The 12,963-nt window shown below is 45.4% G+C and overlaps 1 protein-coding gene across 3 annotated transcripts in view; it reads right to left on the reverse strand.

Moving 5' to 3' along the window:
• The window catches only part of RAB5A (RAB5A, member RAS oncogene family), a 300,874-nt gene that overhangs the window by 252,487 nt on the left and 35,424 nt on the right, over nucleotides 1-12,963 (reverse strand). The window lies entirely within an intron of this gene.

The raw sequence follows: 12,963 nt of genomic DNA on the forward strand, positions 1-12,963 counted from the left end.
TGTTAGCATATACTGTTGGGCCAGAACTCAGACCTGTTCTCACCCTGGCTCGCCATCACGGTATGAACCACTTCCCCCTCAAGGATGCCACCCAATAGTTTTCCACAAGTGTCATCCCGTTTTATGTAAAAGAAAAAAAAGATTTTGGATCCCCAGAGCTGAGCTACTTTCAATTTCATCCAAAAATGTCTCTTAATGAGGATTCCGATGGTGCTGAAAGATATTTGGCACCCACTTGAATGGTACTGGAGCCTGGATATCTTGACACAATTCGCTAGCAGGAGGTACATTTGACAAAGGGGACAGAAAGTGAACCCATGTCAGAATACATCTGTGTGGGTCGTATGAGAATTTAGCGAAGTCTATGCATTAATGAACCTCTGTGCAATTTTAAAATAAGTTATGCACTAGAAGAATCAAATAACCCAATGTACTTTTAGGCATTTACAATACCGCAAGGACATTTCTGGGAGTGCAGGGGGTGGACAATAGGAGAGGCAAGGGGGCAGGAGGAATGTTAGGGAGAATTCTCAAAAATGTGCCAATTCCCTTCACCTTAGAGACCCCCAGCAACCTCGCTGGATTTTGAGGGCTTGGATTTTTCTTACCTGGAGAAGGTGACCCTTTTTTCCCCACTCATTTATTTTGATGTGTGTTTTACTCTTGTGTTCTTTGATTATGGGGTTTTAGAAAACTCCATAGGCATCATCTTTTCATGTGTGTTACACAGCACCCTCCGTGCAGTGACACAGGGAGGCCTTTTAGGGTGTCCCAAGGTTTAGATACCTTCTCTGGGATAAACTACTATTTCCCAGAGAAAGTAAAGTTAAATTGACTAATTCCTAGACCCAGCGCGCCCTATCTTACAATAGAGTGTGGGAGGGGTTAGTCTCCCCCTATGTCTAGAAACTCATGTAGCAGTCCAATGCTACCCTTTTCTCTCAAAATGGCTGGTGGCAGTGGTTTTACAACAAACTACCATGATTTTTCCCGACCGCGAACACCGGTAGCATTAAATCGCGTGCGCCATGTTTTTCAAGATGGCATCTGAGTCTCGTTTAAACGGGTCCCGATCTTTTTTGGCCATTTCTTTTTGGAAAGGTTCTTCTAGAGTTTGTCTCTGCACGCCAAACTAGGTTTGGTCCCTTTGTTCCTACACCTTTGGCGGGCTTGACTGAAAACCGCCTCTGGCACAAGAGTGTCTGGGGTGGGCAGGAAATGAGGGAGGTGCCTGAAACTCCCTGTGCTTAGTCTCCTTGGAGACCCAAATGCACTCTGGTGTGATTGGCTGGCCGACTGTCCGGCTAGAACAGCCACCCTGCTGGGTGAGTGGCAGCTAGGCTGGAATGAATGGGAGATAACTGTTTAAAAGGCGAGTATCTTAGCTTAGAAGGCTGAATCGACCACTGGAACGAAAGAACCGAAGACGAGCTGGAAGAGGACGGCTGCTGCAACTCCTGGACCGTTGGTTTCCCGGTGAAGCCTTGCTGCAGGTCTGAATCGCCAAGTTCATCTCGACAGAGAAGCCCTTCCAGGATAACTTCTTTCCTTTGAGCTGGTAAGACCAATCAACTCGTAAGCCACCTGGATACCACTGTCTGAGCTGGTTGTATTTTCCTCAGAGTGCTGCAGGAAACCGAATAGCCACGGAGAGGGGCACCAGTTTGTGTGCTTGACGACAGATACCGGAATCGAAGATTTACCAGTTTGCCAGCTTTGTGACCAGTCCCTGTGCAGTGCATGAGTCCCCCGACGTCCTCCCTCTTGTCCCCATGAATGAGGCTCAGGAACAGCGAGATCTGCAGGAACAGAAGTCCACAGCTGCATCTTTTTCTTCAAAATAAGGTACTGTGAAAACCCGACAGAGAACTTACCTCTCACTGTGAAAGTGCATGAAACTTTGGCAACTTGCAGGCCTAGTCAGCTTGTGACCTGACATATGAATCTTTCTTCTATGAACTACTCCTGAGAACCGTGGAAAGAACCGTTTAACAACCAGAACCGTTTTTACTTATACAGGACTCTAGTCCATTGACTTTGGCCTACCTACTGGATTGGAACAACTCCTCTGGTGAACTCAAAATTATTTGCACCGTTTAAGAATAATTCTACTATTCGTTTTATTAACTTATGCCTTTATGCTCCTACTTCAAATGTTCTGAATGCGATTTTGCTCCTCCTTCAAAGTAGTTTAAATGCCTCAGAACAAGATAGTGTGAAGTATTGTAGTATATTTTGTGTGATATTGATTGCCTCCTTTTAGTGAATGTTTTCTAACTGACTGCGTAATAAATTAATAAGTGTTTTACCAAGAAACCTGGAGTATAAGAGTCTATTTGAATACTTGTGATGGTAGACCTCAGTAACATAATAGCTCACATTTCCTCTTGAGAAAAGCCTGGCTGCTCAGCTCGCTACCAAGAACTGTGTGGTACAGACTTATACCAAAGGCTGGTTTTGCTTACACCTGTAGTCATAGTTGTGTGTATGGTCCCAGAGGCTACTGCATGCAAACTAACAAGGAAGGAGAGGGACATAACTAGCGACTATCATACTAGGCCTGATGACATTTCTGGTAGTCCTGGAGATTGACAATAGGTGAGGAAGAGGGAGGCAGTGATTTCAAGTTGCCAGGCCTCCGTTGTCGTTGTTGACTACCAGCTGCCTTTTCTCTGCTTCCCTCACTGTGTTCTTCCTCCTAGGAGAGTAAAATGCTCGGCTGCTTTGCAAAGCTAGGCCCACGCACAATAAATACTATTAATCAAATAGAAATTACAGATGCGCCCCCCCCCCAATCACAGTAACTGGATGTTGCACATGGGCATACTTCAGGTGAAGTGGGAGCCTCATCCACAGCTCAACTGAAATTTTAGAGTTGGATATCGCAGACACTAGTGATGGACAAATTCATGCAGCCCTGGACAACAGGCTGTTCACTGTCGTGTCAGAAGCGGCCAGGAGTCTGGTGCGGCTTGACAAGGACTTGTTGGAAGGTCCTCTCTTCAAGTGTCATCATGGAGGCTTTGGTGCTGCCGGCTGGCATCACCTTTAAGGCTGCCAGGAAATTAGCCTTTTTCTACAGCTGAATACGGGCTGCTGCGTGGTTTTAAGCTTTGACCCAGGCTCGTTCTCGAGCCGCGATCCATGCCGGTTCTCCTCGCCCTGTGTTGTTGTGAGGATTACTTGATTAGCGGAGCTGTAATACTGCTGGTGGGGCCCGTTTTCTCCTCCTCCTATTCATTACGTCCGGCATTAAAGGACGCGTTATAAGGGGGACTTCTGAATATTTTATGAAGTCATCTTTGCAAGCTAGCCCACACCAAAGCAAGACCAGAGAGATAAAAACATCCACACGGTCCCTACAACCTGTTTCTAACTTAGGGTCTCTGGGTTTGGCACTTGTGTGTTACGCTCACCTGATATCCCCGGGGGCATCTGGAAGGCTCTGAGATCTGGAGCCCTGGATGCATAGTTGCCTAGTGCTGAATAATGAATTTGCAATTACAGAAGGGAGGATTTGTGATAACTGTCTCTAATAGGTAAATCTCCCACCTCCCTCTGACCGATTCCCTTCCCACTGGGTTCTTTTCTCACTTTAGTTATTTGTAAGGTGAGCTATCCGTCCTGCGTTTCTTGTGCAGGGGCGCTTGACGTTTGTTGGCGAGCTGCCCGAGTTGCTTTACTGGTGCAGTACGCCTTCCTTGGGCCCAGGCCTGCTGTGACCCGGAATCTGCTGGTAGGCAGGTAAGTTTGTTAATTGTAAGTCTTTGTTCTGTTTAAGGTGGGAATTCGTTAATGTCGTTATCTCCTTTTCAGGTGCGAAAGTCTTGATGCTGGCGTGCCGCATGGAGAGGCACGTTTTCTAGGTAAGAGAAAGCGCGAAGCGCAGCGCCTTTATTGTCTTTTAAAGCTAACCTGTGTTTTCTTCATCTTCTCCTCACAGGCTGCTGTGGTGCTGTGAGTGGATGAGAGCGAGATGAAAAACAGGCCCCCAGAATCCGTTAAGGTAAGTACAGCGCCGTGCAGTTGTTTAATATTGAAAGCGAACCTGAATATGTCTCCTTTCCTTTGCAGATGTTGCTGTGGTGCTCCGGATGGAAGCGTGGCGTAGCGCAATGGAATTCAGGTAGGATGATGGAATTCGATGTTTTGGAAGCGCGCATTCTGATATTTTTCCCTTTCTCGTTATTGCAGGTCGCAATGTTCGAACAGCAGCTGTGGTAGCGGTTCGCCGGAAGTCCTTAAGATAGTACTCACAGGTGAGTGATGTTTCTTCTTCTCTCGGTTTCCACAGATTGCAGCCCAGTTGAGATGCTGAGTGCTGGATGGTGTTTTCTAAGGTAGACAGAATAATCTTGTTTTTGCAGGATTACAGGAAGATGCTGAAGACCAGGAGCTGGACACAGTGAGCGTCACGCTGCGGGTTGCACAATAACACGAGGAGTGTTCTGCAGTCAGGGTGTGGTTTATATAGCCCAGGTAAAGTAGTACCAGGGAAAGCAGTTCCAGGCCTGCCACACCCAAAACACTAGACCTCTACTTGGTTCTTCGAACTAGACTGTGTGGGTGCTTCCATGTTGGATTTGAAGGCCCATGTACATAAATGGGACCTCGTTTGAACAGCCCTTCCTTCCTACATATGAGCCTAGTGCCAAAGGCACCAGGACTGGCTCCAGGAGCCCTTTTGCAGTGGTTTTAAGGCCCTCAGAGTTCTGGTGGGAGCCTTCTTGTGGCACAACTTGTGCCCCCTCACAGTGGTCATGACACTGATCTTGGCACTATAGCCGTGAGTGGGCGTGTGACATCAAATGTGACCAGAGTTGATTGCCCATGTTTCTTGTAAAGAGCTCTATGAGAAGGCAGTGAATACAGAAAGATAAAATTAAATCTATGGACTAGCCCCTTGCCATAAAGATGATGTGAACCTACTTGAGGTAATCGTATTGAATGTTCATCTACCAAGTGTTTGGAAACTGCTATTCTTGAAGCTGGTTCACAGAACAAACCCCTCCCCACCCCTACTGGCAACTTATCAAGGAGATTTTTTTTTTTTTACCTTAACCAAAGTTACAATAGTAACGATTTTGGCAGTTCGTCTAAAGCTTTAGAAAGAACTATGCTACAAATGTAGGGTGGATAAACAGCGTCAAACTGATGTTAGCCAGACCAGTCTCCCATGATGAGTACAGCGTGCCAAACCAATGGGGCAGTTTCTGGTCCCCCTGCTGGGAATCATAAAGTAAATACTCATTATCTGGTGGTTACAAAGGATGCTGCCACTATAGTTTTGCCAAATAACCTACAAGAAATGGGAATGTGGAGAATTCTGCAGATAAGCCTATGGGCTTGCCGCTAATGAAGAACCTATGTCATAAGAAGCAGAGTTTGCCTGAGATCTCGGCTGAGTGATGGGAAATCTAGACAATCTTATAAAAATAAGGTTTTCCATTGGTTACACGCAAGACTGGAGCATGGTTGTGTTTGAATGCAGGATCTTAGATGTTTACACAGGGCTCAAATTGAGGGCTGGTCCACTGAAGACAACATTGACTGCATCAGGGTTCGAAAATGAGGGGACCTGGGAGCTATTTAGCTCCTGCTTCTAGCATAGTAGAATCCGTTAGCTTGAAACCAGGAGCTACGTTTGGCTCCTAGGGCCAACTGGTGCCTTCTAAACATGTAAATGTAAGATGAACTTTGAACATTTGAGAATGTTAATGAAGAAGAATTAGAACACTTCTAGATTTTAAACACAATGGTTCATACAAAATGGACAAAGTTAAAGGAGCATCCCTGGTAGCTCCTGGTTCCTCTGTGGTAGGTCCTGTCTACAGGGTGATGCCCGACACCCAGGAGATGGGTTTAGCGCCTGCTCATCGAATCTCAATTTCAAACCATACTGCATTATTGTGGGTTATGGTCTCAGCAATCTTCCCATTTCCTTGATCGCCTGGAAGACTTCACGCTGTCTGGATTCTAAGATTAGGATTGTTCTTGATGAGGTGTGCCAAGGACTGAATAATGGAAATGACATTTCTTTGTTCTTTATATTATTTTTAGTTTAAGTGGCCTTCTGTGTAGTACGTTTTATGTCCTGCGAGTATTTGTTCGTACACTTGTGTTAATGTGCGCCTCAATGCTTTGGCACGACAGAAATAAAAATAAAAACCCACGTACAAAATGCATTCCCTCTAGGCAAAGTGAAGAAGAGGTTAGTAGAGATGTACTGGATAACTGTGGCTGATGAAAGTGTTCTTTCCTCACATTTTAGGATTCACATTCCCTGCAGTCCTACGCTTCTGATGGTATCAGAGTGCTGTGCTACCTGCCCCAAAGTATTCAACTTTGCAGGATGTGAATAAGGTGCTGAATTGGTTTATTTCTTGGCCGGATAATATCATATCATCCGGTTCTTTAAAGCATTAGTGCCTAAGCAGACTGATATCATGTAGCAGAGTTACTGATGTTGGATGCTTGGTCTTAGCAGGTAGAGTTTTCTCCCAAGAAGAGGCCCAATTTCTTATTTCTAAGAGAATCAAGAGTAGCTCTAAGCCAAAAGAAGAGGCATTTCAGGGTCATCCTAGGTTATGCAGAATGTGGAGCTTTAGAATGTACGAGTCAAGGACGGAAAATCTGAAGTTTGCTACCGTAAGGAAGGCAGGGTTATCAATAGTAGACACAGACAATGGATACAAGTTTCAAAACCCCTCATTTGGTATTTTGGTTGGGCTGGTAGAATTCCTAACTGGCACCAACTCTACCATGGGAGTAATCTCAACCATCAAATAAATAACAAACAATTCCAAGTCAGTCTGGTCAAAATAAAGAAGGCCTATACTAAAAAAGAAACCTAAACTTGCCCTCCTTCTCAAAATGACAAACATGTTAAGGGAATACAAAGGAAAATGGTGTCTCAAAAGGAATGTCAGAATGGCTTAAATAACCGCGCCCTTCAGCACCACAGGGTCTAGAGAGTTTCTTAAAAAGGGATAGGTGGATGGCACTGTTTTCAGTTTTGCACACTTCGGCTTAATGGTACAATAGTTCAGGCTCGGGCTTCAAGTAGTTCAATCACTTCCCTAGGCTTCGTCCACCTTATAAATATAAAGTTCCACTTTTGACCTTGAATCGTCCATAATTCAACACAGGCTTCCTTCTGCAGAGCTCAAGCCTGCCTTTGCCTTCACATTTACCTTCTCAATTTATATCACAGTTCTGCACAGGATTCCCTCTGCCGGGCTTGAGCCTGTCCTACTCTTCGTGGGGTTCCCTTCCCCAAATTTTGAGTTTGTGTCTTTTCACTGTCGAAGACTTTCGAAACTGCAAGGATTTTACATAGACCTCTGCATGACCACTTCGACCTCTCTTTATTGACAATCCACAATTCTGCTTTTAACAGAAACCAGACTTTTGTGGCCTTCGATAACTCACAGGTCATGTTAATTAGTCATCATTCATCAACGCTCTACATGCAGCAGTCAAGGACCTTTCCAATGCCTCCTCTGCTCCTACCCAACTCTGTTCACCCGGGAGGGCCGCTTTCAAGTACCTTGAAGGTTGCTTTCTTCAGCTCATTCGATTTAAATCTTGGAACACTTACGGCTTCCCGAAAGGGTGGAATTCTCACCTGTCTCTCTCGATCTTCCTAACTGCGGATCAGCCCCCAGGCCTTCCAACTTCCATTGCTGGTTCGCATCAGCCCCGAAATAGCTGTTCCTTCTCGTAACCAGCCTCGCTCAGAGAGTGTGCCATCTTTTCGTTGCCTGACAGGGAGTGTTAATAAGTGGCAGGTGTATATAGTTATGATTACGTGGCTGACTGCATGGCCTCATTACAGGGACAGAGCTATTGCAAGTCAATAGAGGTAATCTGCCTGAACTCCTTCCTCATTTTCCTCGGCTCAGTAGCGTTTCCCATAAAATAAGCAGGGATATGGGTTAGATGGGTTGTGGAAAAAGGGGGGCTACCATGTCTCACCATTGGGTGCTTCTCACCCACTCCCCGAGGACACCCCCTATTCCAGGTGATCCTCCCTCGCTTGTCCAGCCCAAGGGTCGGGATCCAAACACAATGGCCTTTCCCTAGCCACCAGAGTATGGGATCACCGGGGACTAGGCTGTGAAACACCATCTAGTTTGTTTACACTTTCACCAGGATAGCTTTAGATCTCCTTGTGCAAGCTGCACAAACTGGTTTCGTCCCCCATTCTTGCTGGGTGAGTTTGGGTTTATGGATCAAGCAGGCTTAGGATGTGACGTACATTTTGCGAGAGGAGCTATGGCTTTACGACATGAAGGTGGGGGACTGGGCTAGCAATTCTGTGTTTAGGGCCCTTTATTTCAAGTCACCCGTCTGCCCATTGAATGTTGATGTTCTATATTGATTAATGAAAATGATAATATTGATTATATTAGTCAAGGAGGCACACACTATCCCTCCCATTAACACACGTTAGGGCTACAACTATTTTGTCTTGCCATGTTGCAGGGTTCACTTTGCCGGAATGGTTGCATTGTAAGACATTTCACCTTTACTGTTCCACCTTGTGATCCTTTGTGACCTTTTCTCTTGATCAATTAACGCATCCTTCTTCTGGTAGAATTATTACATTGTAAGATGCAGAGTCGAAGGAAAACAATAATAAAAAAAACTCCCATAGTAGATTCCCTGGGTGTTGAAGAGAGCCATACATTCAGTACAACAGAAGAAGCTGAAATTGTTCCAATATTGAAGAACTGCCACCCTATTTCAGTAATGGGCCCATCTGCAAAAAAGTATAGCAAGCTGTTCTTCGCATGTCTGGAAGAGTGGGTAAAGGCACAATATAGTTTCGAATTAAAAGGTGGATTCACAAAGAAAGAAACTGGGTAACAGACTTTTCCAAATACTGCTATCATTTTAAAATGTATTGCAGCAAGGAAAGTCACTTTATATTGCTTCGGTGGACTTCTGAATGGCCTTCAAAAGGACTGATAGAAATAAACACTGGGAGTTCTTAAAAGAACTTGATGTCCTGGGAACACTACTGAAGGCTGTCACACAATAGCACATTCACTGAATTGGCTCTGCCTGAGCCCCACAGTCAATGCGAATGGAGACATGTGCATGAAGTCAGCAGAGTCAACATTTAACAAAACTAACTTAAGGATGTTTGTAGCACAAACAGCCTTCAGATGTTACTTACGCATTCTGGTCTGAATTTTCTGTAAACTACAACCTATGCAACCGCTTCATGTTTTATCTGTGACTTATCTCTGCTGTAAGTGACCTGTAACCAACGCAAGAGAACGATGTAATCCATATTCTGCTACTTGTGTGACTTAATTATGCAACTGTACAAATTATGCATTGACTGCAAACTGCTTTGCTACAAGTAACCTCTAACTGACTTCTCAAGCAAGAAGTGACTAGATGCCTCTGGGTTATGTGTGCTATATAAATGACAAAATAAAACGTCTGCTGCAGTCAAAACTCGTTGTCTAAAGTTGAATGTGTTCACACACACACACACACACACACACACACACACACCATCTCCCCCTTCCAGTCTCCCACCTTCGCTCAAGACATAGGCAACCCTCCTTCTGGACATATATTGTGCTACCCTCGTCCCCCACAAAATACGTCCTCATGGACAACGATGAGAGACAGACACATAAAATGGAGAGAAGACTACTTGAAATACGCTGCTGCAAAAAGGAAAGGGTCAGAAAACAAGCCTTCTCTGCCTACACCCAAATACTATGGAACATACTCCCCGTCAACATCAGACTTGCCACCACGCTCCTACAATTCCGAAAAGAACTGAAGAGCGACCTCATCAAGAAATCTCTCCCCCTCAACACCTAGGCCATCACGTTGCCCCCTGCGCCACCTGACTTGCTAGACGCCATCTGCCACTCTCCTCCCAGTCACCCTGTACCTCTCCTGTCGCTCTGTATCCTACGTGCCCTGATGTATATCTATTCTGCTACCTCTGAAGAGCGCTCAGTTATGCATTTGTACTTTTGTATAGCTCTGTAAAGCGCTCAGTCCGTGCTCAATAAATACCATAATAAATGATGGATGCCAATGGCGTGCCACACGTCCAGCAGAAGAAAAAAAACGGACTTCAAGTGGCATATCCGGTGCACTACGTCGGCCACATCTTTCTAGACACAGCCCAATAGGAATTATTTCCATTTGTAATCTTACAACCAAAAGGAGAATCTGCATTTCCAAATTTGGACTTGTTTTGAAGTACAACTGTCGAGAGCGCTCAGAAATGAATGCCCTTCCAATTATCTAGCCAGGATTTAAAAAGAGTGAGCTACTTAACTCCTGCTTCTAATCTAGGACAGCCTGGTAAGCTTGAAACCAATAGCTATCATGAGCTACTTTTGGGTCCCAAATCAACTGGTGCCTTTAAAAACCATGCATATGCAGCGCGGATCATTGGGTCGAATTTTCACGGATCAGAGATACGGCAGAAAATATCTTCCTGGGTCTCGGATCCAGGAAACCTATTTGGGACCATGACCAGGATTCGAACTGGGTCATCAGGACCAAAGTCGAGTGACTTACCCACTAGGCTACTGGAATGTCTGTTTAGAACAGTTGTGAATATTTAGTCAGGATTGTACTCTGCAGAAAATGTTCTAGCACAGCTTCGTAAAGATGTATATCTTTTCTAATTTGCTCGCAACATTACAGGAAACACTCCTCCTTTCTCTAATGTATTAATAATTCTCGTGAAATGTAAATGTTTTTTTATCTGGGGCTGAGAAAAATCTGTGTTCAACCCTCCCCCAATTTACAATCCCCACCCTCGGATGGTGGATTACCAGTGTTAATAATTTCCATTTCCAGCACTGTTAGTACGTGACATTAATTTGGAGCATTTGAGTATTAATAAAGAATAACCAGGACACATCGAATGCAAATTTAAATATAAAGGATCAGATATAATGTGCAAAAGGTTTGCCTCATCTGTAGAGGTTAGATATGCTGTGTGCTATTTACACTCTCCTGGATCCCCAGGGGTAGCTCCCGCCTGCTAGGTGACACGAAGGAGATAGTTTTTAGCTCCTGCTTATTGAATCTTAATTTCGCACCACGAGTTAATCCCTCAGACAAGCGTGGTTTCGTATCCAGAGATTGGGATTACTGAGCAAGAATTACATTTGTATTGACGAAGCTAAAACATTCCATGGGACAAACAATCTTAGATGGGCAGGAAGACCCCAATGAAGCAATTAGAAGTTTGTATGATGCACTCCATCACGGACTGGTCTAGAGGGCAATACACGAAGCAACAATACAAAATGCTAGTGTGTTGGTCAATGTGGGCCCGTTTGATGATTACTTCACTATGTGACTAATAAAAACTCTTTAGAAATGCATAATTTGCATCACATTGTATCCCAAACCGCCCCCCCCCCATTGGGTACTGTTCAAACAGAGTGACACAAAAGGAATGAACTGCCATTTGCAACGTGGGCCACTTTTTCCACTGGTGCCCGCGACAGTTGTACGCCCCAGGCCGACCCCGGCTGTACTGTACAAAAGATCTAATTAAAGCTAACTATAGAGTGCACGCTCCAAGCCATGCCTTGCAGGCCCATGTAATGGATGACAGACACTCACGACTGCACAGACCATAACACGCAGGAAAGAAGGTGCCATCTGAATACAAGCAAACGTGTGGCATTGTGTAGTTCAAAAATGGGCTCTGAATTTCCAAGGTGTTCACTGGCTTGCAGAAAATAATTTAAACATTTTTTTTTTTAAAAAGACGTTCATACTCACTTGTGGCAGTGCAATCGAGAGCTCCGTTTTTAGCTTGATAAAGACTACTGGAGATAACCTGAGAAAGAGTTCAAAGCAGGCAAAAAATCCTCCAAGCTTATGACGCTGAGGGGAGTCTTGCTGCAGTGCACTGTGTTCACTAGAGAAGTGGTATACCGACCTTTTTCACACACTAAAAAAATAAATGTAAAAAACCCTAAAAAAACAACAAAAAATGTATCAAACCAATGATATGATATGGCATTTATAACGCGCCTATATACACAAGTGTTTCAAGGCGCGACGAGGCAAGGGAGGGGGGGACAAAGGGAAGACCGACAACGATCTTACTAGGCCAGGTGTCATTCAGATCGTGCAACTGCATGGGAAGAGCGGAGGCGGGGGGGGCTGGAGGGGGGGGGGACTGCGAGGGGCAAGGGAGAGGGGGAAAGTGCAGTACATGGGATAGTAGAATAACAAGATAAATAAATAAAGCGCCAGCAGGTGGCAAGTGCAAGGTAAGTGCAGACAAAGTGCTGGGAGGGGGACTGTAGAGATACAGAGACAGTCCCGAGGTGCAGGGGTTGCCAGGGAGGCAGTGCCGGGGGCAAATGTCTGGGCCTGGGCCCGAGATCAGTGAGAGTAGCCCGGTAACCAGTGCAGTTTCAGTCAGGAATTTAGCGGGGGAGAGGGGGAGAGAAAGCAGAAAGCAAAGAGGAAAGTTTTGAGGTGCTTCCGGAGATGGTTCTCCTCAAGTTTCAGGGAGGCAGGAAGGCTGTTACAGAGGTCGGCCCCTGCCACGGAGAGAGATCTACCCCCAACTCGTTGCTTGGAGAAGCGGCTGACCCGGAGGGAGTTGGAGGCGGATGAGTGAAAAGCTCGAGAAGGAAGATATTTAGGAAGAGAGAGTTGAAAGTATCGAGGCCTCAGGCCCCAGAAGGCCTTGTGGACAATGCAGAGGGTTTTGAACGTAATCCCCACAGCCACAGTCAGCCACTGACGAGATTTCAGTCCTGGAGAGATACAGTCCCTGGGCTTGAGGCAAAGGACAAGTCTCGCTGTCCTGTTCTGGATAAGTTGCAGAGGGCGGGGAGTAGAGGCAGGCAGATTTAGATAGAGGCTGTTACAATAGTCCAGCCTAGAGAGAACCAGGGCTCTGGAGATAGTGGGCTTCTGGGGGGGAAGGAGAGGAAAGGA

This window comes from Ambystoma mexicanum, chromosome 2q (assembly GCF_040938575.1).
Source record: "Ambystoma mexicanum isolate Mex_15411 chromosome 2q, UKY_AmexF1_1, whole genome shotgun sequence".
NCBI lineage: Eukaryota > Metazoa > Chordata > Amphibia > Caudata > Ambystomatidae > Ambystoma > Ambystoma mexicanum.